The 25,600-nt window shown below is 45.0% G+C and overlaps 2 protein-coding genes and 1 long non-coding RNA gene across 5 annotated transcripts in view; 1 reads left to right on the plus strand and 2 right to left on the minus strand.

Annotated features, from left to right (window-relative positions):
* Positions 1–6,481, minus strand: part of MSANTD3 (Myb/SANT DNA binding domain containing 3) — a 28,113-nt gene extending 21,632 nt beyond the window's left edge. Inside the window, exon 1 of the mRNA XM_060154725.1 lies at positions 6,369–6,481. The gene's annotated coding sequence lies outside the window, so the exon portion shown is untranslated. The remainder of the gene's footprint in view (positions 1–6,368) is intronic.
* Positions 6,482–22,764: 16,283 nt separating this feature from the next.
* On the minus strand, positions 22,765–23,833 carry LOC132522825 (uncharacterized). Its single transcript, XR_009541339.1, has 2 exons — positions 23,249–23,833; positions 22,765–22,945 (listed from the first exon to the last, which is right to left on the minus strand). It is a non-coding gene; the product is annotated as an uncharacterized LOC132522825 (long non-coding RNA).
* A 65-nt stretch (positions 23,834–23,898) lies between these two features.
* TEX10 (testis expressed 10) overlaps positions 23,899–25,600 on the plus strand; it is a 56,003-nt gene continuing 54,301 nt past the window's right edge. For all 3 annotated transcript variants that reach the window (XR_009541534.1, XM_060154735.1, XM_060154736.1), the window contains exon 1: positions 23,899–24,063. The gene's annotated coding sequence lies outside the window, so the exon portion shown is untranslated. The remainder of the gene's footprint in view (positions 24,064–25,600) is intronic.

The raw sequence follows: 25,600 nt of genomic DNA on the forward strand, positions 1-25,600 counted from the left end.
CTTTATTCTCTCTACACAACTATCCTGCAATGGGAGTAAAGAAGCACAGACTAGATCTTCAATAAATTTTAGTTCTTTGCACCCCTCTCACCCATACTGAACTGCTTCCAAAAGTAGAACAGTGGTCTAAATACAGCACATACTCAAATACTTATTGGCTCTTTTATTCATAGACATACAATTCAACAAATATGTAATGGACTCCTGCCAAAGGCTCAGTACTGTCCTAGAGTATGTGGGAGATACAAAGACAAGCTGAAGGAGCATTGGCACGCAGAAACTGACAACCAAAAGGAGAGGTACAATGAATGGACACCATAACAGAGGACAAAGCACCCTGGGTGCTCAGAAGAGAGAAGAGGTTAATTTGCACTCTTCATGAACAAGAAGACATTTGAGCTAGATCTTTAAGAATGTATAGGATATGAACAGAGAGGGCTGAAGGAAATCATTCAGATAAATAATTGATAAGAAAGGACCTGGATTCTGAGTGGTGGTGATGTTAATGGAAAGGAGGTGGTGCATGCCAGGGACTGTTTCAAAGTGAGAAATGACCAGGACGTGTGTGTGTCCACACTACGGTGGGGGATCAAGAGAAAGTAGAGGCAAAGAGGATACAGGAGGATTAAACAAGCACCTAGAGCACCTACATGCGCAGGTACTAGAGGGAGGGGTATTCCTTAAGATCCAGGAGACCACAGTCCAGTGAAAACATATCACAACACAGTGTACTGTGGATGGGCTGGTGACAAGGCAGTGTGATAAGCACAGTCACAGAGATGTGCCCAGGGATGTTACTCCAGGATTGGGTGGGATTTAGAATAAGGACCTTAATTCCTATCAGAATAGACTGGAAATAGAATTAGCATTAGAACAAAGCAGGGCCACGTTGGAAAGACTGAAAGAAGGGACAGATACAGAATTGGTGAGTAAGCTGCAGGAAATGTGGCAGCCAATCCCTGAAGGGAGGCCTGGCCACAGGCTATGGGTGATCAGTTTGCTCTAAAGAGATGAAAGCCTATTTCCTATCCTGGTCTGTTGACTCTGTCTCCTGACTCCACATCCCCCAAACAACTTGTTTTGGAAACAACATAGATCCTAACATGTTATAACTAAAACAGGACTTCAGTCCAATCCTCTCATTTTACAGATGAGGAAACTTAGGCTTAGAGCAAACTACGGGAGTTCCTGGGGTCCCAGTAACAGAGGAGGGCCTAAAAGCGAAGCTTCATTATTTGTTTTCAACCCCTCCCCCCACATCTCTTCTCTGGAACCCTCCCGTCATCAAGATGCCCTTTTGCTAGGTACCATCAAGCCTTCCCCACTCTCCCAATGGAAAACTCGAGGGCACTGCTCTCAACACTGACACTCACTCTGTGACGTCAGGCAAGTCCCCTTTCCTCCCTGACTGTTGATTCCTCATCTCTAAAAAATAAAGCTGCAATGGGTGTTCTCTAAAGCCCCATCCGGTGCTGGCAGTCCATTACTAGCACTGCTGCTACAATGGTTTTTCTACAACCTAATTTCCACAGTTCTCTGCCAAAGACGCATAGATGGTATTTTCTGATTATTTATGAGGCTAGTGGAGCTACTAGCCAAAGTAAGAGAATATTGCCACAGAATAAAGTGATCTCAGCACTTCAGAGGATTTAAGGCCCACGCCCAGGTTTAACTCTATAGGTTAAGTAGTTCCAAGTGAAACATCTAAAGCAGGTGATGGGATCTCTCACTACTGTAGCCTCAGCTCCTTGAAGACCACCTGGTACACAGAAAGTACTCCATAAATATTTGTGGAATATACGTTGAAACTAACCTGCTCGCCATTCGCATTTTTTACTAATTATATCTAGATGTTCTACTATCTTAAATTTCTTCCTCTATAAAGGATTTCTCATAACAAAAATCATTTCCTGGCTTCTTCTTGTAAATACTGTTGTATGCCAAATTTTTTACAACATGATACAACAAATTTCTACAGCTATGATGCCTTCATGATTTCATTTGACGCAGAGGTAGGAACAGTCAAACATTACTGTTCCCGTGCACACCTGGCTGTGTACCTGCTCTCACATGTTCAGACCTGTCTACTCAGGATGGCCACTCACCTGCACCCTCTCTGTCTTCTATCTTTCCTTTAGGGGAGCTTCCAGTCTAAACCTAGCACTAAATTTGCTTCCTCCGGTGCTCTCCCTCCCCTTTCCCTTCGCCACCCACTCGAGGCAGCCAAGTAACTGGGAAGTGTTTATTTTTACCATCTGCTTCTGAGGGTGACTGTGAGCAGAACCAGCCTTGTGTTTAAGGCAAGAGCTCCCCCCTCCCTCACAGTTCCCTCTGTGAACCAGAGGCAGGTTCCTAAAGGTCCTGACCCCTTCCTTCCCCTCCCCCACTGCTCCTTCCTAATCCATCTCCCCACTCCCATCCCAGTCTCCCTAAAATTCCCTTGGAGTCATTATTATTATTATTATTTTTATTTTTTGCGATACACGGGCCTCTCACTGTTGTGGCCTCTCCCGTTGAGGAGCACAGGCTCCGGACGCGCAGGCTCAGCGGCCATGGTTCACGGGCCTAGCCGCTCCGCGGCATCTTCCCAGACCGGGGCACGAACCCGCGTCCCCTGCATCGGCAGGTGGACTCTCAACCACTGCGCCACCAGGGAAGCCCCCTTGGAGTCATTATTAAAGTACCCTCCACAGAAAGTGCTTTTACAATACAGAAAGTCCCCTTATGTAGGTGTTCCTGCTCCAGCCTGCTTCTTGTCTGTGAGGACTCTCTCCTCTAGGCCCACCACTTCAGCATCAACGGCTCTCAAGTCTCTGGGCCCGGACTTGTGGCACAGTGGTTAGAATCCGCCTGCCAATGCGGGGGACACAAGTTCAAGCCCTGGTCTGAGAAGATCCCACATGCCGCGAAGCAACTAAGCCCGCGAGCCACAACTACTGAGCCTGCACGCCACAAATAAAAAATAATTTATTAAAAAAACCCAAAAAAATCTCTGGGCCCAGGGTCTCAAGCATTTACCTTTTCCTGCAGCCCTCAGAATTACTCTGTACTGCAATCTATCCATACCCTTGAGGGGCTCCTCTATCTGAGCTCCTGAGGCACGGAACTACATTTTACTTGTATCTTGAGCACACAGTTGACTCTCGGTGTTTGTTCAAAAGAAAGAAGGGGTGTCAGGGAGAACCTCTCTCCAGCCCCATCTTCTCTCCTCAGCACCACACACATTTCCAATTGTCTCCTAGCCACCTCTATCTAGCTGTCCATTATGGGTACCTCAGAAACCTCCAAAAGCAAATGAATTATTCCTCTACCCCCAGACCTCCTGATTTCTGATAATTTCAGCCACATTAACTTGGCTCAAAGCAGAAACCTCAGCGTGCTCTTCAATCACATGGTACCACTCATCACATTTACCACTACTACATATTTTACCTCAATATCTCTTCTCTCTGCTCCCATCCTCATTGCCTATGTCCAAGGTAAGCCCTAGTCTCCCAAAATGATCTCCCAAACTTCCAGCTCCTCTTCCACACAGCCACCAGAGGGATCTTTCTTAAACACAGTGATGATGCCACAGTCCTGCGTGTAAACCTCTGACATTTCCCCCACTGCCTAAGCAATAAAGTCCAAACTGCTCACAAGACATTCAAGGCCTTTCCAGATTTGGCCCCAATTACAGTGCCCCCTCTACCCCACCCCAAACCACCCTTTCCATGTATGTTTCAACCCGGCCAGACCAAACTCACCTTCGTGCCCTTAAACCTACTGTGTTCTCATGCCTCTAGACAGGGGGCCTCCTCTGGCTGGAATTCTTTACCCCAAGATCCACCAAGGGCTCATCTTTAACCCTTAAGTCCAACTCTCATGAAATTTTTGTGACGCCTTCCTCAACTAATACCCAGGCTATTATGTTTATTTTATTTATAACAGCTTCCTCCTAAAATGAGTTTGAGGCAGTTTACAAACTACGTACACACTGCAACTAGATTTTTTTTTAAGAGAGAGGATATCAGGGCAAAGACAAGACAGAGGTAAAAAAGATAGAAGTTAGGAATTTGTGTAGCATTCAAAACCTCTATGATAACGTCTCATCTTGTTAAATCTCGTTAAAGAGGTAGATTAGCCCTGAGTATTCTATCCAGAATGAACGAGTTACTCTTCTCTGAGCTCACTGCCAGTTGTATATGATTGTACTTCCCATATTTTCTGTGATTTGCTCATTGTGTCCATCTCCCTCACTAGGCTGGGAAATTCCTAAGGGAAACACATAATTTCTGACTCATCTCTCTCCCAGGCATGAAGCATATGACTCAGCATAAGACTGGTGCTCAGCAGACAAGAATTAAACAACTGTCACCATGGACAGGGAAAAAGGTCCTAGTGCTTGTTGAGCTCCCTACCAGGCATTTGAAAAAACATTCTTCAATCCTCACCAAAAAATTACATGGCGGAGAAATAGCAGACCTAGGATTCGAACCTCCCACTGTCTGTCTCTCCAAAGCAGCTGCTCTTCTTTACTAGGCACATGGCTCCCTACTTTCACCATCACTATGTGCCCAAACACCCCCTCCTTCAAGTCCTGGTTTTAAAACAACCCTTCTCTAAGAAGCCTTTCCTGCTCACTCAGGAGAAAAGTCAGCCCGAGTTCAGCCCCTACCTTAAACAACACTCAAGTAAGACACGGTCACAGTCGGGAGAGGAAGGGGTGCCTTCTGGGTAGCCGAGCACTAGCGGGCCGGGTGGGTGTTCTTCAGATGGTGTTGTGGGTCCTCAGCTCTCCTTCTACCCCCTGCCCCTGGGTGCAATGCCTGGCCCTTCCTGCCTTTCTCTTCCTTGTTCAGGGTCCAAAGCCTTCCAGTTCTCCCCATTTCAAACGGAACCCCAAAATAATCTCCTCAGGCCCATTGCTTCTCTAACCAAGGGAACTGTATTCAAACACACTCCTTCATTACATCAGTTCTGTCTTTGTACTGATATTTGAAGCACCTTACCAATCTTCAGGGTTGTTGAGCATCCCAATCGCCTCAAACATAGTAAAAGAATTTCAAGAATCATGAGAAGCGACCATGACATTTTAGGAGGCCTGGCTCTCAACCCATCTGAATACTTTTGGGGTGTCCTGGGAATAATAAGAGACAATTCACTGATCTCACCCCAGGATCCCTCCCCCTCTCTCCTCCCAGACAGGATGCCTGGTCTCTAAGGGCAGCATGGAATCCTGGTCCAGAAAACTGCTGGGGTGGTAGACGCTGGTCCCTTCCTCCATATCCTCTTCCAGAGCTTCAGAATCCTCCCTTCTCCTCCCCGTCCACCCCTTGTCTCTCTGGCCCCAAACTCCCCTAGCAGTCCTCAGTCCTAACTCAGGAACTATGTTTTTGAATTCAACAATTTCCTTGGTAATACAATTGACTTATCTGACATACTAAAATGCACACCCCTGGCCCTGATATTATCCTACCTCCCGGTTTTAAATGTGTAACAAATATATCCTATAACCACTCTCCTGACACTGCAGGAACATCTGTGATCTTAAATGTTATCATACCTAAGAGTCACCCAATCTCCTGAATCAGAATAGGGAGACTAAATAATCTTCTCTATTTCCTACTCCTAAATAAAAATTACTCGTGCAATTTATAGTAGCTACATCACAGCGCCCGTGTGATGACTTAATTAGATAACTCATGCCAACTGTTTGGTACCTAGGGCCTGGTATATAGAAAGTGCTCAATATTTAGCTATGATCATTTACGTACATTATCTCTCACAATAGCACCTGGGGATAGGCATTAAACGACGCACTCCCCTGCCACCATCCCTCCCCCCATCTCACCCCCATTTACAGAAGCAGGAGCCAAGGCTCAGAGCAAAGGAGATTTCCCAAGGTCAGGAGGGCACCGATGTGATGTTCGGCCCTCAGCCTCTGGGTGAGAGACCCCTCCCATTACACCCCTGTAAGGGACACAAGGGGTCTTAAAGGAGACGAGTATGGAAAAGCGCGAGCACAGTGCCCGGCATACAGTGGGGACCCCGAGATGGGGAGACCCCGGCACTGCGAGTCATCTGGATTCCTCCCAAGCGGCTCCTCCACTCCCGGAGTCCAGAGTCCCCCAACCCCGGGTGCGACGCTGAATCTCCCCGAGGTCCGCGCCGTGGGGCTTTGTACGCCGCAGGCCGGCCCCACTCACCGAGTCCCATCGCGGCGCGCGGAGGTGGCAGCCGGGCCTGCGGGGCAGGGGTCGTGGCGCCTGGGCCGGAAGCCCGCCCTGCCGGCCGCGCGGCCCCCGCACGTCTGGCCCGAGCCTCCCGCCTGACCCTCGCCCGTGCCCCCGCGTCGCTGCGGCCCGCCCGGCGGGCCAGCCTCCTACCTGCAGCGGCGGCGCAGCGGCCACGGCGATCGGGGGAGGGGCCGGCGGGATGCGAGCGCGGGCGGCCTCGGCTCCTCTCGCAGGCTGGGCGGCCGGGAGGGCCGCGGGCTCCGGAGCGCCGGGCGGCGGCGGCGCGCCCCCGGCCGGTCAGGCCCCACCACGCGCGCAGCGGCCACAAAGCCCGGGAGCCGCCGCCCCCTCGCGGGCCGCCCGCCGCCTGCGGGTCCGCAGGCGCCGAGGAGGGCGGGAGCGCGGCCCCGCGCAGTCCCCACCTCCCCAAGCCCTGGTCGCCGGTCTCCCCCGAGGTTCGGGGCGGGGCGCAAGGGGTCCTCCGCCTACCCACCCCTCTCCCTCCTGGCTGACATTCTTGTGCTGAGTTCCCTCTTCCCACCTTTGCGGACGAGCTCCTGAAGGACTTGAAAAACTGTTTCATTTCCATGAACAACAAAAGAATGTATTTGTCGCAAGGTATTTGGCGGCCATGGACGCGAAATAGCCTAGTCCAAACCCCGTCTGAGAAAGGCCCCTTTTCCTTCGGGACACCCTGCTACTTGAGTAGACAACGCTCCTTGGCTGGGTTCATCACGGAGTTGTGTTTTGTTTTGTTTTTTTAATTTGCGGGATGTCTCCCCCTAGGCTGCGCACCTCGAGGGCAGAGACTACCCTCTGCACCCCAGGACCTGGTTCAGACACTGTGCGCTGAGTACGTGGGAATTTGTGCGCGGATGAATGAATGCACGACAGATGCCACTCTAGGACAAGACACCTTTTATAGTGCCTCCACAAGGATGGGAGCTAGGTGTTTCTTTTGCCCTGTATCCATTGGGAAGATTCCAAGCTCAGAAGAGCACAGAGGGCTGCTGAACTTTCTCTTGTTCTAATCGAAGTGAAATTCACATAACATAAAACTAACCACTTTAAAGTCAACAACCCAGTGGCGTTTATTACATTCACAATGTTAAGCAACCACATCATCTCTACTTGTGAAACATTTATCACCCCAAAAGGAAACCCCCTCCCCATTAAGCAGTCACTCTCTATCCCCGCCTCTCCCCAACCAGGGGTAACCACTAATTTATTTTCTGTCTCTCTGGATTTGGCTATTCTAGACATTTCATATCAATGGAATTATACAATATGTAGTCTTTTGTGTCTGGCTTCTTTCACTTAGCATGATGTTTTCAAGGTTCATCCAGGTTGTAGCATGTCAGTACCTCATTCCTTTTCATGGCTAAATAATTGTATGTATACCACAGTGCGTTTGTACATGTATCCATTGATGGATATTTGTGTTATTTCCACCCTTTGACTACTGTGAATAGTGCTGCGCTGAACATGCCTGTAAACGTATTTGTGTATCTGTTTTCAGTTCTTTGGGGTATATACCTAGGAGTGGGCTTGCTGGGTCATATGGTAATTCTATGTTTAACTTTTCGAGGAACTGCCAAAAAGATTTTCCATAGTGGCTAAATGAATGATTTTACATTCCCATCAGCAATGTATGAGGGTTCCAAATTCTCCACCACCTCACCAACACTCGCTATTTTTTCATTTTGTAAAAATGTCTTGATTATATGTGAGGCTACTGCCACCCTCCTAGCTCAGCTCCCATGACCCACAGACCCACTTGGCTCAGAGGCTGAGAGGCTGAGCCAGGTCTTTTGACTACAAAGAAACACCCAAACACTTCTAGGGGTCAGATGCACCAATAAAAATAAAGACCCTTACTATAACCTAGAGTTATACTGCTCCTTGTTCGTTATTTTAACAATAATTTGTCTGGTGTCCAAGAAGCTTTGAAATTGTCCAGAGAACTCGGAAACTAAGACCATCCCGAGAGAGTTACTATTGGCAAACTTTATGACACTCACCTCACTGGAACCCAAGGCAGTACACCATTTCCACTTCGAGTTTTCCACCCTAGTCCCATGTTAGATGTCTATGAAGATTTCCTTCTAAAATGAGGATACAGCCAAGGGAAAACTACTGGGGTGTGAAAACAGTCAATTCAGATTGGAAATTTGATTGACAGGTGGTACAGTGAGGGAAAAGAAAGCAATGAATTTAACAGACAGGGGCCTGAATCCTGACTTTACTGCTTATAGTTTGTGAACTAAGTTAACCACTTAGAATCTCAGGTATTTCATTTCTAAGGTGAGAATAATGATACTTACCTGGCAGGGTGATGAAAGCTTCTAGTCTTGACTTTAATACATGATTAACATCATTATTATTACTGCATGTTGTCAGTATTGTTATTATTGTTTAAAATAATGATGATTGACATGAGCCACATGCAGAAATCCTGCTAAGGAAACAGAAACTCCTATCTAATCATGTGTCTCCTCCTCAAATCAAGAGAGTAAACTAGTGAGAGGCCCGTGCACTGCGATGAAGAGTGGCCCCCACTTGCTGCAACTAGAGAAAGCCCTCGCACAGAAACGAAGACCCAACACAGCCATAAATAAATAAATAAATAAATAAATAAATAAATGAGAGTAAACTATCTCCAAAACTAATGTGACAAGGGCATCTCGTAATGTGTGTAATGTGGTCACTGCCCTCCCAGCTCTCTCCTTGTTCCCTTATTTCCCTCGTTGTTCCCTGCCCTTGGACAAGCTTCTTAACCCTCCTGAGTCTTATCTGTAAAGTGACGTAACAATACGTACTTAACAGGGTTGTTTGAGGATTCAGTAAGGTATTTATAAAAGGCTTAGTACAGTGCAAGTTACATAGAAAACACTCAATAAATGTTATCTATTATTATTAATAATAAAGTTGCTATAACTTCTCTGTAGAAAGAGTCAATAGAAGGGTGGAGCCTACACAGAGTCTAATAAAAGGAAGCCTTTCAAGAGAACCCATCTGTGTGACTTGTTACTTCCTCAAGAGCAGGAGGGCCATTCCAGTGATGGAGGTGAGTGATGCATTGCACCCTGATAGCTTGTTGAGAATAACTCTGAAAACAGTTTCTCCTTTGTTCAGATCCAGTCTCACCAAGCAGACTTGACATAGGAGTTGGTTGTTACATAAGTTTTCTTGAGGGAGGGAGAATGCACTGATCATCCAACCTGAATACTCCACAGTTTTGAGAAAGTACAGTTCTCTTAATACATTGAGGTTTAGTTTATCCAACCATTTTGACTGCTCAGATCCAGAATCCCTAAAATTGAATTAAGTATGGACATTAGAGACAACTTTCATCAGGCTTTCTTGGTGGCAAGGAAGAGATTCATTCTTTACAACTTTTTTTTTTTTTTTTTTTGCGGTACGCGGGCCTCTCACTGTTGTGGCCTCTCCCGCTGCGGAGCACAGGCTCCGGACGCACAGGCTCAGCGGCCATGGCTCATGGGCCCAGCCGCTCCGCGGCATATGGGATCTTGCCGGACCAGGGCATGAACCCGTGTCCCCTGCATCGGCAGGCGGACTCTCAACCACTGCGCCACCAGGGAAGCCCTGGAAGAGATTCATTCAAACTCGCTAAAGTGAAAGGTGTTTATTGAATTTTAGGTGAATTTGAAATACAGGAACAACCCAAGTTATGTAGGACCTCACAGAAACCTAAGAGCCACTAGGAACCAAGTTTTCTCTCTCTCATTTGAGGTCAGTGTGTCTTTCTATGTCTCTGCCTCTGACTTTCTTTGTTTCTCTGTCTCCCTCTTTGTCCTGTTACACCTTTGTCTCTCTCTGGATATATGCTCCTTCTTTCCTACCTCTCAGCGTGCTCCCTCTGCTTACTCACCTGCACCTGGCCATCATGGACTCCCCAGCCTAGGGTAGAAACCTGCTCGCCTCTTGGTTCATATTTACCCACACAAAAAAATGTGATTGGCCCAGCTCATCACTTCAAGATAGGATGCAGGCTGGCAGCCTATGAATTGATTGCTTTTGGACTAGAAGTCCACTTTAACTCAATCAGCTGTTATGAGATGGAAGGGAGGTATCATCTGGTACAAAAATAACCACCCCACATAGCAAAGACTGGGAGTAGGGTATTCACCAGAAGCTGGCATGGGTGGGTAGATGCACTGAAATCATTCTATTAATATGACCATACTTTCTGAACCAAATGTCAGAATAAATAGTATAAAAAGTATTTGCAAGGACTTCCCTGGTGGTCCAGTGGTTAAGATTCCACTCTTCCACTACAGCGGGCGTGGGTTCCATCCCTGGTCTAGGAACTAAGATCCCTCATGCTATGTGTTGTGGCCAAAAAAAAAAAAAGTATTTGCAATCCACTCTCTAATGGTAGAGACAGTCTGAGGTATAGTTCAAATACTGAAATCTCAGAATTTCTGAAGCATTTGGATAGGTAATGACAACAGACCAAGACTTTTGAAATTGAGACTTTCCTGAAAAATCTTAGTCACCGTTAAGATGGTGAATGATCTTATAAAGCAGAATACCTACATCACAGAATTGTTGAGAGGATTAAATGAGTTACATATATAAATCACTTTAGTAGTTCCTATATAAATGTTATTATCACGTAACAGAAGACTGGATAGCCCTTAATCTATGGTGACCCCACCAAGATACAGCTATCCTGTTAAGCAATCTCTGGCTGCTAGACAATCTGTCTCTTTGCACATTTCTTTTCAAACATAACATCAAACACCAGACAAGCAGGAGGATAGTTTTTAGGAAGCTTCAGAGGCTGGCAGTGATGCTTACCACTAAGTACATAGAGTTTATTTTTTTGTTTTGGGGGTTTTTTTTTTGCGGTACGCGGGCCTCTCACTGTTGTGGCCTCTCCCGTTGCGGAGCACAGGCTCCGGACGTGCAGACTCAGCGGCCATGGCTCACGGGCCTAGCCGCTCCGCGGCATGTGGGATCTTCCTGGACCGGGGCACAAACCTGTGTCCCCTGCATCGGCAGGCGGACTCTCAACCACTGCGCCGCCAGGGAAGCCCTAGAGTTGATTTTTTTATCTGAACATCCCCTTCCCTAAATTGGAGAAGGGCAGACTATTCTTCAGATGGCTAGATAGATCCAAATATCTTTTGTAAGACATGGGCATGGAGAAAAACAAAAATGCCTCAACTTACAGGATCCAGCTGTCCAGGGAAGGAATGAGGGGTGAGGAGCTGGGAGTGCTGAACAAGAGCGTACAGGTGGAGTCGTTAGGAGACCAAAAGCTACTGCTGAGGGAGCAACCTAGAAGAGTGCCAGGTCAGGAAGTGATGGGCTATCAGGGCCAGAATGAAATCCAGGCTGCTTGAAAATTCCAGAACTCATGGGTTTCAAATGCCTATACTCTACCTTTCCACGAGACCCACGCTGTCTATTTTAAAGTGGCTAGATTTGCAAGCTACTGCCCACTGGCACTGCTGGTGCCACGGCAATGTGATATTGAGGCGGTTTTGGTGAACACGCTATCAGTATCTAGGTTTATTAGTTACTCGCTGTGGTGTAACCAGTTACCAGAATTGAGAGGTTTACACCAATGAACATGTATTATCTCACAGTTTCTGTGGGTCAGGAAGCAGCTTATCTAAACAGTCCTGCCGTGGGGTCTCTTACAAGGTCACAGTCACGATGTCAGCTGGGGCAAGAGGCAGGTTCCAGTTTGTCCTCGAGTGTCCCAGTGCTCTTTGTGGGCCCAAATTTGCCCTGGAAGGTTCTAGTTTGTCCTTGATCTTGTCCACATCCAGCTTTCCTTCCCAACTGCCAATCTGGCTGACCTACAGCAACTTCAGGCTAACACTAAACTCGAGGTAACAGCAGCCTACATAGACTGTTCCACCAGCTGCGACAGTTGCATGAGGTCTAACCCCTTTTAAATGTCTGAAGACACTGCTACAAGCCTGTGTTACTTTTCATAGAGCTGCTTGAAACTGTTCTACATTTCTTTTTTTTTTAAGATTTATTTATTTTTTATTTTTTTATTTTTTGGCTGTGTTGGGTCTTAGTTGTGCCATGTGGGCTCTTTCGTGGCAGCGCGCAGGCTTCTCTCTAGTTGTGGCGGGCGGGTTTTCTCTTCTCTAGTTGTGGCGCACAAGCTTCAGGGTGCGTGAGCTCTGTAGTTGCAGCACGTGGGTTCCAGAGCACGTGGGCTCTGTAGTTTGCGGCATGCAGGCTCTCTAGTTGAGGCACATGGGCTCAGTAGTTGTGGTGCACGGGCTTAGTTGCCCCGTAGCATGTGGGATCTTAATTCCCTGACCAGGGATCGAACCCGTGTCCCCTGCATTGTAAGGCGTATTCTTTACCACTGGACAACGAGGGAAGTCCCTGTTCTACATTTCTAGACCTACTTTGCTACTAATAGGCTGTGAAATCTTGGGGAAGAGGTTTAGTGTCTGAAATATGAAGAGTTTGGTTTAGATCCCTAATTGTAGCTTCAATATTAGTTGCTACTACTCTCTTTTTTTCACTATCAAATTTCTAACTCAACAATTCCACTTCTAGGTCCTCTCCTAGAAAAACATTTGCCTGTGATTACAAAGAGGCATGTTCATTGCAGCTTTGATAATGGAAAATAAAGTAAGGTATAGGGAGGAGACGAAGGAAGAGAGATGGAGAGGAAGAGGGAGAGGGATAGGGAGAAGGGGAGGGAAAGAAAGAAAGAAAGGAGGGAGGGAGGGAGGGGAGGAAGGGAGGGAGGGAGGGGACTTCCCCAGTGGTCCAGTGGTTAAGACTGCACTTCCACTGCAGGGGGTTGGGGCTCGGGGAACTGTGATCCCACATGCCCCGTGGTGCAGCCAAAAATCCAAAAAAAAAAAAAAAAAAAGAGGAGGAGGGGCAGGGAGAGAAGGGAAAAATCACTGGAAGCAACCCAAAAGTCCATCAATAGGGAATAATTCAATAAACTATGGTACTTCATAGGACTGACAAAGCAGTGTATGATGTGTTTGTTTGCTTATTTTTCTTTTGTTTTATTTTATGCAGCCATTTTGACTCCACAGTTTTAGACCTGGTCAACATTTTAGTCCTGGGCATATTCTCACCAAGGACATTTTGATCCAACAAAGAGTTAGCTTGCTCTTAACTCTACTGTAAGTATGAGTAGTTAGTATTACTATGGGCAAAGCTAAAAAAGCAATAAGTCAATGAAAGATGACAAGGAAATATTCTTCTTCTGGAGTATCTGAAAGGATTTGCTTACAACATTCTCATAAATTAATCAGTAATTAAGTATAAGATGTCAGTATTTTGTCCAATTCATAATAAATATTTCTGGCAGAAATAATTAATGCAAAATAAAATTGACAAAGGCTAAAACTGCATGTGGCAAATGTCAGATCTGCTAACCTTGACTTGGGAAAACAGGCCTTGCTAGAAACACTGTTCACAAACTAGCACTCAAAATGGCAGAAAAGCTAATCAATTAAATTTAAAATAGAAAATTTTCACAGAAAAGAATTGATCCTATTAATTCTATTAATTATAATTTCAGTAAAATAGAAATGTAAAAATTTGGAAATCATTTAACTATGCTCACTGGCCAAGGAATTAAATGAGTGTAATAGAATTGACTCCAGAATATATATTCTCAACAAAAATTTGTGAATGATTGTATAATTCCGACTGATATTCTTATGTTCTTAAACTTGTGTTCAAAATGTCCTTGAGTCAAAAATAGCAGAGTCAAAATCCTGGTGTTAAAAAAGTCCTGTTTCTCTCTACAGGCTCTATGCTCTCACATTTCTTCTTAGTTCTTAGAGTTAATTCTTACAGCCAGTGGTTTGAGAACCACTTCTGTAGCCAGATAAGAAAGGAGGGTCCAGTGCATACCAATTAAAATCCCCAAAGCATTTTCATGGAATTTGACAAGTTGATTCTAAAATTCATCTGCAAGAGAAAATGTTCAAGAATAGTGAAGAAAGTTTTATTTTACTTTTTTGATCAGAGATGGGACTTGTCCTACCAGATAACAAAATATTCTATAAACTCATATAAATTAAACGTGCATGTTGCTATACAGGAATAGATAACTAAATCCAACGACTAAAATAAAGCTCAAACATATTCTTGGACATGTGGGAATATCATATGTATAAACTATATGGAAAGGATTGAGTAGTCCACAAATGGGGTTGTGATACTTAGCTATCCATTTACAAAGAAATAACATTTCTACTCTACATCATATTTTTAAAATTCCAGATGAATTTTAAAGCTACATGTAAAAGAAAATAGTACAAGTATTAAAATAATATACAGAGGGCTTCCCTGGTGGCGCAGTGGTTAAGAATCCGCCTGCCAATGCAGGGGACACGGGTTCAAGCCCTGGTCCTGGAAGATCCCACATGCCGCGGAGCAACTAAGCCCGTGTGCCACAACTACTGAGCCTGCGCTCTAGAGCCCATGAGCCTCAACTACTGAGCCCACGTGCCTGGAGCCCGTGCTCCGCAACAAGAGAAGCCACTGCAATGAGAAGCCCGGTGCACTGCAACGAAGAGTAGCCCCCGCTCGCCACAACTAGAGAAAGCCCACGTGCAGCAACGAAGACCCAACGCAGCCAAAAATAAATAAATTAAAAAAAAAACAATTGTTGACTGAGGGACTTCCCTGGTGGTTCAGTGGGTAAGACTCCAAGCTCCCAATGCAGGGGGCCTGGGTTCGATCCCTGGTGGGGGAACGAGATCCCACATGCATGCCGCAACTAAGAAGTCCGCATTCCACAAATAAGACCCAGTGCAGCCATAATAAATACATAAATATTAAAAAAAAGAATTGCTGACTGAGCTGTCAAATGCAGCTAAAATTTCAAGTAGGAACTTGAATACCTTCTGACAATCCTTGATGACTGTTGGTAAATCCATTCAAATTCTTTACATTTAATAGTACAAATAAATATGGTTAAAGTAAGTTTGAAGTCAGAAATGCCAAACTGATTTGCCTACTTATCCTAAAGTTCCCCTTCACAGCTAAGATTTTCACCAGAGCACTGGGAAATTCTGTTCTAAATATGTATTCCACAAAATATTATTCTCATGAAATGTTAAAATCTTTAATCAAATAAGTTTGGGAAATGCTGGACTAAATGAAAATAAAATATATTTCTTTATCCACAATTTCTTAGAGCCTTTAAATTGGTAATATACACTCCTAAGAGGGGAATGAGCTATGCAACATTTCCTACGTTTATTTAATCATGCAAGTCTTCTTTCTTCAAATGAGCCTCTTGGGGTTTAGTGTTCCCCCAAACACCCTACTAAGAGCTGCCCTAAGCCAATTTTTCAGGCACAGTTATAAGGTCCTTTTTGGTAGATTAGTGAAGTATCTATTAGTTAGAGTGGATGAAGATTAACTATGCCTTCTTAACCTCACTACTAGGTTATAGGAAAGCAACTCTGGGACATAATTATGGGACATTTACTAAACAGAAATTCATTATTAATAAAGCACAAGACAATACTATCTCAGTAAAATTCAGATCTCTGCCCTTTCTTTTTGGCTGTGTAGGGTCTTCGTTGCTGCGCACAGGCTTTCTCTAGATGCATTGAGCGGGGGCTGCTCTTCGTTGTGGTGTGCGGGCTTCTCAGTGTGGTGGCTTCTCTTGTTGCGGAGCATGGGCTCTAGGCATGCAGGCTTCAGTAGTTGTGGCACGTGCACTCAGTAGTTGTGGCTCGCAAGCTCTAGAGCGCAGGCTCAGTAGTTGTGGTGCACGGGCTTTGTTGCTCCGCGGCATCTGGGATCTTCCTGGACCAGGGCCCGAGCCCATGTCCCCTGCATTGTCAGGAGGATTCTCAACCACTGTGCCATCATGAAAACCCCAAAATGCTGTTTTAAGGATGGTATTTTAGAAATAATGCCCCAGGCTCTGCAATGGCCATTTTCTAATTTTAAAGTTTTCTTTAGTTGGCTATAGTAGGAAGACTGTCTTACTTCTTTCCCTGTAAATGTAGGGGTTTTGATATCTGCATTCAGAGTTTATAGTTTCCTAGACATGCGCATCCTTGCACCTTAGTTTCCTCAGGGCTGGTGTCCAACTGGGAGGCACTAAGATGGCTGTGTTGGTATTTTAAAGCTGGCCTCTGTGCTGATTGTTTGGTACTGAGCTGTATCATTTGTTAAAACTTTTGAGCGATCATCCTATCATCCTTGGGAATAAGGATATCAGTCTGGTAGTTATACATTCTGACTCTCATAGTGGGATCAAGGCTGCCTATCTGAATCCCTACAGAGCCCTTTATTCACTCTCTAGCTGTGGAAATTGTCAGTCTTCCTGTTTAGCAGAATTGATGAGAGGGGTAAAGCGACATTGAGATGTGGGAAAATATTTACAGAGACTATGAATATGTGTAGGATCTGCAAGTTGGCAATTTAACGTCTGCGATGATCACATGACTTTTTCAAAAAGATTTGTTAAAGGACGTACTTCCTTATATAAGTTGTTTGTAAACGCTTTTTAGCTTTTAGGAGACAAAATATTGAAGTTCACTGCTTAAGGTGAACCTTCTTCAGAACTTTGTGATGGGACTTACAGGTGTGTTATTACAGGGTGTGTTAATGTCTCAAGTTTTGGTATAGGGTTAAGTAAGCATTTAAAAATCAATGCTTGGACAAATAATGCGTTATTCCACGTACATGAGGTTTCGAAAATAGTCAAACTTAGAAAAGCAGAAAATCGAATGGTGGTTCCCAGGGAATGGGGGGAATAGGAGATGGGGAGTGATGCCAGTGGGTATAAAGTTACAGTTATGCAAGATGAGTCCTAGAGATCTGCTGTACAATATCGTGCCTATAGTTAGCAATTTGGTGTTTTGCATTTTAAAAGCTGTTAAGAGGGCAGATCTCATGTTAATTGTCCTCACCATGAAATTGCTTTTTAATTTGAAAAAAAAAAGCAAAGGGACACAAGGAAACTTTTGGAAGTGATGAATATGTCTATTACCTTGCTTGTGGTGATTGTATCACGGGTACATGTATATGTGCAAACTCGTCATATTGTATACGTTAAATAAGTGTAGGGTTTTGTATGTCAATTACACCTTAATAAAGCTGTAAAAAATAAAAATCAATGCTTGTAGTAAAAACTGGTGAAATCCAAATGTGATCTACACATGAGTTAATAGTATTGTACTAACTTCAGTTTGCTGGTTTCAACAATGTACTATGTTAAAATAAAAAACAATGCTTGATATTAGGGTGTTAAATATTATTTGATTTTACTTTTTGATAGCCATCCTTTCAATCTTCTCTTTCTGCTATTTACACACCCCTCTTTCCTTCTGTTCCTCCCAGGTAACTAATAACATTCTGACATTATTTTTCATAGCTTTCTCCATGTTTATGTGATTACACAGAAGTATAGACATATATTGATGTTTACATTTTTGGTTTATTTCATAACAATGTAATTAGACTATATATACGTTTCCTTACCTGAAAATACATTGCGAAAAAAACCTCTTCAAATTAACTGGTATAGATGAAACTGAATCTTTTTAATGGCACTGTAAGTGTCAATGTATCACAGTTTATTCAATTATTCCCCTTTTGATTGATATTCATTTTTTTCCCTAGTGTTTTGTTATTCAAATATTGTTGTAATAAATATCTTATAAATATGTACTTTGGACTGATATTTTTATATCTATGGGATAAATTCTGGGGGGATGGGATTACTAGATTGAAAGAATATGAATTTAAAACTTTTTTTTTTTTTTTTGCTATACGCGGGCCTCTCACTGTTGTGGCCTTTCCCATTGTGGAGCACAGGCTCCGGATGCGCAGGCTCAGCGGCCATGGCTCACGGGCCTAGCCGCTCCGCAGCATGTGGAATCTTCCCGGACCGGGGCACGAACGCATGTCCCCTCCATTGGCAGGCGGACTCTCAACCACTGAGCCACCAGGGAAGCCCTGAATGTTAATTTTATATTGCCTCACCCTTTTTGAATTCTCTTATTGTTTTTAGTAGCTTTCCAGTTGATTTTTTAGGCATATAATTATATCTGGAAATGTAGACAATTTTATTTCTTCATTTTCAATTCTTACGTCTTGGAATGAGTTTGTGGTATAACAGATGTTGTACTCCTAGTTCCTGGCTGGTCTCCCTCCTTCCCGTCTTTTTTACAAGCCTGGGTCAGCATCCTTCCTCTCCTTTCTGTGTTACTCAATATTCTCTGAATAAATCCCTTTTAATTTAAAGCCAGAACTGGTTCCTTTATCTAAGAAACTTGACTAAAAATTTCATTTTGCACAAATAGGGTCCAATGATACCTCATCAATAAAAATATCTGTTGCCAGGCTTCCCGGCATACCTCCATACTGTTCTCCATAGAGGCTGTATCAGTTTACATTCCCACCAACAGTGCAGGAGCGTTCCCTTTTCTCCACACCCTTTCCAGCATTTATTGTTTCTAGATTTTTTGATGATGGCCATTCTGACTGGTGAGAGGTGATACCTCATTGTGGTTTTGATTTGCATTTCTCTAATGATTAGTGATGTTGTGCACCTTTTCATGTATTTGTTGGCCATCTGTATGTCTTCTTTGGAGAAATGTCTATTTAGGTCTTCTGCCCATTTTTGGATTGGGTTGTTTGTTTTTGTGATATTGAGCTGCATGAGCTGCTTGTATATTTTGGAGATTACTCCTTTGTCAGTTGCTTCATTTGCAAATATTTTCTCCCATTCTGAGGGTTGTCTTTTCATCTTGTTTATGGTATCCTTTGTTGTGCAAAAGCTTTTAAGTTTCATTAGGTCTCGCTTGTTTATTTTTGTTTTTATTTCCCTTACTCTAGGAGGTGGGTCAAAAAGGATCTTGCTGTGATTTATGTCATAGAGTGTTCTGCCTATGTTTTTCTCTAAAAGAGTTTTATAGTGTCTGGCCTTACATTTAGGTTTTTAATCCATTTTGAGTTTATTTTTGTGTATGGTGTTAGGGTGTGTTCTAATTTCATTCTTTTACATGTATCTATCCAGTTTTTCCAGCACCATTTATTGAAGAGGCTGTCTTTTCTCCATTGTATATTCTTGACCCCTTCATCAAAGATAAGGTGACCATATGTGCATGGGTTTAGCTCTGGGCTTTCTATCCTGGTCCATTGATCTGTATTTCTGTTTTTGTGCCAGTACCATACTGTCTTGTTTAGTGTAGCTTTGTAGTATAGTCTGAAGTCAGGGAGCCTGATTCCTGCAGCTCCGTTTTTCTTTCTCAAGATTGCTTTAGCTATTTGGGGTCTTTTGTATTTCCATACAAATTATGAAATTTTTTGTTCTAATTCTGTGAATAATGCCATTGGTAATTTGACAGGGATTGCACTGAACCTGTAGATTGCTTTGGGTAGTATAGTCATTTTCACAATATTGATTCTTCCAATCCAGGAGCATGGTATATCTCTCTATCTGTTTCTGTTATCTTTGATTTCTTTCATCAGTGTTTTATAGTTTTCTGAGTACAGGTCTTTTACCTCCTTAGGTAGGTTTATTCCTAGGTATTTTATTCTTTTTGTTGAGATGGTTAATGGGATTGTTTCCTTAATTTCTCTTCCTGATCTTTCTTTGTTAGTATATAGGAAGAACACAAGAGGTTTCTGGAGAATGCACTTTGAATTCTTGTCCCTGGTTATAGTGCCAAATTTGAACTCATCTTTTTACCTTTCTTCAAAGTCTCTGCTTTCCGTGTCAGTAGTAGCTCTGAAATGTAAAAGCCAGTTTAATATGTTTATGCTTTTATTATTTGTCTTGACATTATAAAATCAAGTTTATTAGATTAACAGAGGTTTCAATTTTTTTTTTTTTTTTTTTTAGCAGTGGTATCCTATTTCCAAAGCAAATATTAACTGGAAGCCCAGTATAAAGAACAGAGAAGCTGCACAGTTTAGGTAGACGGTGTGGTAATAAGTTACCTAAGTTAGAATTTTATGATGCTTCTCAGTATAGACAAAAAAAGAGATGTTCAAATGGTGAAATATGGACATTCCTAGACACAAATCTGTTTTTGTTTTGGCCACCCCACACAGCTTGTGGAATTTTTGTTCCCCGACCAGGGATCAAACCTGTGCCCCCTGCAGTTGAAGTGTGGAATCCTAACCACTGGACCACCAGGGAATTCCCAGGACATAGATCTTGGTGACTGTTATGGGTTGAATTGTGTCCTTCTGAAAAGATATGTTGAAGTCCTAACCACTAGTACCTCAGAAGGTGACCTTATTTGCAAATAGGGTCTTTACAGAGGTAGTCAAGTTAAAATGAGATCATTAGGGTGGGCCCTAAATGACTGGTGTCCTTATAAAAAGAGGAAATTTGGACACAGACACACACAAAAGGCAGACAATGTGAAGACAAAGAGAATGCCATCTACAAGCCAAGGAACATCTAAGGCTACCAGAAGCTTGGAGAGAGGCATGGACCAGATTTTTCCTCAGAGCTCCCGGAAGGAATCAACCCTGCCAACACCTTGATTTCAGAGTTCTGGTCTCCAAAACAGAGAGCCAATAAATTTCTTTTGTTTAAGTCACCTAGTTTGTGATACTTTGTTATAGTAGCCCGAGGAAACTGGTAGAGAGGTTTAAGTGGCCAACTGGACAGAGTTTCGGAGGTGGAATATCCTACAGATTCTGGAATGCATGTTCACTGTACATGTTTTTCTGGCATGGGTCAGGGACCCTTGATTAGTTATATGCTTGTTATTTATCAAAGGTCTATTCTGGCTCAGCTAAGCAGACAATTCTTGTAATTATTCTGTTCATCCCTTGGAGTTGGAAATCTATTTTTACGTACATACTTTTCATGATTTAAACCAGAGGTTGGGGCTTCCCCGGTGGCGCAGTGGTTGAGAGTCCGCCTGCCGATGCAGGGGACATGGGTTCGTGCCCCGGTCCGGGAAGATCCCACATGCCGCAGAGCGGCTAGACCTGTGAGCCATGGCCGCTGGGCCTGCGCGTCCGGAGCTGGTGCTCCGCAACGGGAGAGGCCACAACAGTGAGAGGCCCGCGTACCGCAAAAAAAAAAAAAAAAAAAAAAAAAACAAAAACCCCAGAGGTTGTAAACTGGCAACCTGCTTGTAAGTATTTCATTTGGCCCACCCAGTGTTTTTTGTTTTTTTTCTTTGTTTTTTTTTTGCGGTACGAGGTCCTCTCACTGCTGTGGCCTCTCCCATTGCGGAGCACAGGCTCCGGACGCGCAGGCTCAGCGGCCATGGCTCACGGGCCCAGCCGCTCTGTGGCATGTGGGATCTTCCCAGACCGAGGCATGAACCCGTGTCCCCTGCATTGACAGGCGGACTCTCAACCACTGCACCACTAGGGAAGCCCCCCACCCAGTGTTTTAAAACAGGAAAAAGATGTACTTGCTTACCAGTATTTAAAGATCAGATTTCTTATAAACACTTCTGGATTTCTGATTTTTTCTTGAAAATGAGGTATGCATTCCCTCATGGCAACAGCTGGCTATTGCTGAAAACCTGCTTCCTTTAGCCAGGCCATACTTCTGTCAGCTGCATTATCACCAGGCCCAATTTGCCACAGGCAAAGAAGCAAGAGTGGTTGGAGCAGAGCAAAAAAGGAGAGAGTGGTAGGAGGAATGCCCAGAGGTTAAGAGGATGTGTCAGAACATGGCACAGTTTGAGGCCATCAATGACTCTGGTTTTTACTCCAAAAGAAATGGGGAGCTATTGGGAGGTTTTGAGAAAAAGATCTGACTTAGATTTTTAAATAATCACACAACTGCCCTGCTAGGATTAGACTGTAGGGGGAAGACACTAGACTGTAGTGGTGGAAGCAGGGAGACCTGTTCAGAGGCTTTTTACAGTGATCATGGGATGGCTTCTAATATCGTGGTAGCAAGGGAGGTGTGTTAAGTGGTGAAAGTCAGGATGTGTTTGTAGAGTCAACAGATTCTCCTGATGGCTTAGATGTGAGATGTGAAGGGAGGAAAGAAGCCAGGCCCAAATTCCAAAGGTCTTGGCTTCAGTAACTGGAAGGATGGAGTTGCCATTTGAGATGAAGCTGTAGGAAGATTAGATTTCAGGGGGAAAATCAGGAATTCCATTTTGGACACATTGACCTTGAGATGTAGAGCAGATGTCCAAAGAAAATGTTGAGAAAGCTGTCAGATATGAGTCTGGAGTTCAGAGGACATGTCTGGCTGGCAATCAACCTTTCCTCTTCTGACTTGGTCTCATAACTTTTAATAACATATAATGCCACATAATGCTGATGACTACCAAGTACGTATGTTTATGTTGGAATCAAGGCAGACTGTTGGGCCTTCCCTGATGGCGCAGTGGTTAAGAATCTGCCTGCTAATGCAAGGGACACAGGTTCGATCCCTCCTGGTCTGGGAAGATCCCACATGCTGCGGAGCAACAAAGCCCGTGCGTCACGACTGATCCTGCGCTCTAGAGCCTGTGCTCCAGAAGAGAAGCCACTGCAACAGAGAGTAGCCCCCGCTCGCCCCCGCAATTAGAGAAAGCCCTCGCGCAGCAACAAAGACCCAACACAGAAAGTAAATAAATAAATTTATTAAAAAAACAGGCAGGGCTTCCCTGGTGGCGCAGTGGTTGAGAGTCCGCCTGCTGATGCAGGGGACACGGGTTCATGCCCCGGTCCGGGAAGATCCTACATGCCGTGGAGCGGCTGGGCCCGTGAGCCATGGCCGTTGAGCCTGCGTGTCCAGAGGCTGTGCTCTGCAACGGGAGAGGCCACAACAGTGAGAGGCCCACATACCGCAAAAAAACAAAAACAAAAACAAAAAACGGGCAGATTGTGGTAGTATGGCTGTATTGCCAGGGTGCCTGGGACTGCCTCTTTGTCTCTGATCATAGAATATGCATGATCTTAGCCCCAGTGCTTGGGTCTCTCCCCACCTCAGACATCCTTGCTCTGAATCCCTACCCAGCAAACTGAGGCTCATTCCTTGTCAGCTTTACTGAGCCTTATAATCTGGTAAACTACAGAAACAAATTTAAATCAAGTTCTAAAATCCATACCTGGGGCTCTTCCCTCCATGCCACCTGCCAGTCTTTGACAAGGCTATCTTCCAAGGACGCATTCTCTTTGCTTTCTCATCCCCTTTCTAGGCATTTAAATTTCTCTCTAGCTTCCCTGGGCCCACTTCACTTCAGTAGCAGGGACCTCAGTGCTGAGAAATTTAAATATTAGGGAAAATCCTCACCTAAGACTTTCTGGATCCAGCTACTAGGTGTATTTTGCCCTCTGTCGTCAACTAGTTCTTAATTGCTCCATCCAGGTTAAAGTTCCCAGGAATTCTAAGGTCCTTGCAGTCCTAAACTTTTCCCTTTCTCAATTCAGTTCAATTTATACTCTTCTTTGAATGTCTCCAGGTCTGAATAACAGTGGTCTAGCGAGGAGAGAAAAGGCATGCTCCCAACTATCTGTAACCAGGGCGACAACCCCCAGAAACGCGTGCAGCCCGGGAAGCTCAGGGCTGGACCTGGATCCAAGCTTTGTCCTTGGACCGGGCGCTCTCCTCTCTTGGCTTCCCGGAGCGCAGGGGGCTTCCGGCGCCGGCCCCCTCCTCCGGGGGCCGGGCCTACCGCTCCCGCTCCCGCCTCCCCGGCTGCGCGCGGCTGCGGGCCGCGGTCACGTGAGCGCGGCGCGGCGGGGGAGGGGCCCTGGTTTCCGGGCGGCGGAAGGAGACGCGGCCGCGTGAAGACGAGGAGATTTGAAAACACGCTCCGGGACCGAGAGCCTGAGGCCGGTGGCGCACACCGTCGCCCCGTGGGCTCCTTCTCGGACGCTCTCTCCACCTGCCTCCGTGTCCCGGTCCCGGCCGGGCCCTCAGGTGATCTGCCGCCGCCGGTCTGGCCGGGCCTTCTCCGGGGCGCGGGACGGCGAGCGGAACGGCTCGTGGGGCCGTCGCCCCCCGGTCCGCGGCCCAGGCGGGCAGGGCCGGCTGGGGCCAGTCTGCACCCCGGCAGAGCCGGGCCTCGGTGCGGAGAGGGGCTGTGCGGGTGCGGGGCGCCCCGCGGGCTTTTGAAGCGCCTCAAGTGACTGGGCGGGGCGGGTTCGCGCGGTTTCGGGTCTAGGAGACTTTTAGGCCGGGGTACGTTGATTGGGCCCCGCTTCCCCGACTGTGGTCCTGACCACCGTCTCCGGAAGGAGCAGGAAAGATAGTTTCTTAAAACCGCGGGGTGTTCACTTCTGGGTTGCGGGACCAAAGTCTGGGGGTGGGGATGCGCAGCCGTCTCCTAATCGGCCCTCTCGCTGCCCTGGTGTGGGCGGTTAAGCGCTCTGTATGAAGCCGGTTCCGTCCATCGGTCCTCTCGAGTCGCCCCAGTCTGTGGTATTTGTTTTTTGGGAAGTCAGGTGCTTCCGATTGGCCCCCCTAGGTAGAGTTTGGAGGAACTCGTGAGCGTAAAGGGTTGGAGAGGAAAGTACCAAAGACCGAGTACAGTGTGCTTTCTTGATTCTTTTTTTGGCAGGGGAAAGAAGTTGGAAATCGGGGAAGGTAATGAGGTGGCAGACAAACTAGCTGGGATTCGGTTCGGTCGAAATCCTGATAGGCTAGAATCTCCCTTGTGTTGAAATTAGAAGGCCTGCAGCTGGAGTTTATGAAATTCAGGTTTAAAGCTTTTGAGGCTCACCTGGTCCAGTGATGTGAGAGCTCAGCCTCTGAGGCTGGACCTCCTACCTTCTTATTCGATACCAGCTACTATAAAAGTGGCTTAGTCAGACTGTTTGATTTGCTGTACTAAGAAAAATCTTTATTTTAAGCGAAAATAGAACTTTTAGTTCCTAGTATAAAGATGTTCCCTGTGTACCATGAAAATAATCTTACTAGCTTGAAAAGTCACGAAGGGGCGATAAGCCCACTTTTCCTAACGAAAACGGTAGAGTGATTAATAAGCCCACTTTTCCTAACGGAGAACGGTCGAGTGATTAATACAAAGTGGTGGGTAATATGGCGTAAGCTTGACAGTAGACTGTATGTTGGACACTGATTAGATAGTTAGTGGCTAAAGATAGCACAGAGAATTGGGGGGTGGAGGGTTAATTCATCGATTTTTCTGAATGTCTTGTTCCATTTATTTTCATCTCTGGTACTAGCTAGTAATAAAATTGTAGGGAAAACTCGCAAAATATGCTTACTTAATTAACAGAGACCAGGTGAGTATTAGGGCCTTAGTTTTCACTTATTTTTTAGACTAGAATAACTAGAGGTGTGGGTGGGATGAAAATTTAGCATTGGGATAAATAAGGCAAGCCATTTTGCCACTTTTTTCCAATCCTCACCTGAGTTCCAGTATATATAACATAAAGTTGGTTTTGCAGAGTTCAGTCTTGTTTATGAATCCCTCTTCAACTCCTTAATAAGGGAC

The sequence above is a fragment of the Lagenorhynchus albirostris genome, chromosome 7, assembly GCF_949774975.1.
Source record: "Lagenorhynchus albirostris chromosome 7, mLagAlb1.1, whole genome shotgun sequence".
NCBI classification, from domain to species: domain Eukaryota; kingdom Metazoa; phylum Chordata; class Mammalia; order Artiodactyla; family Delphinidae; genus Lagenorhynchus; species Lagenorhynchus albirostris.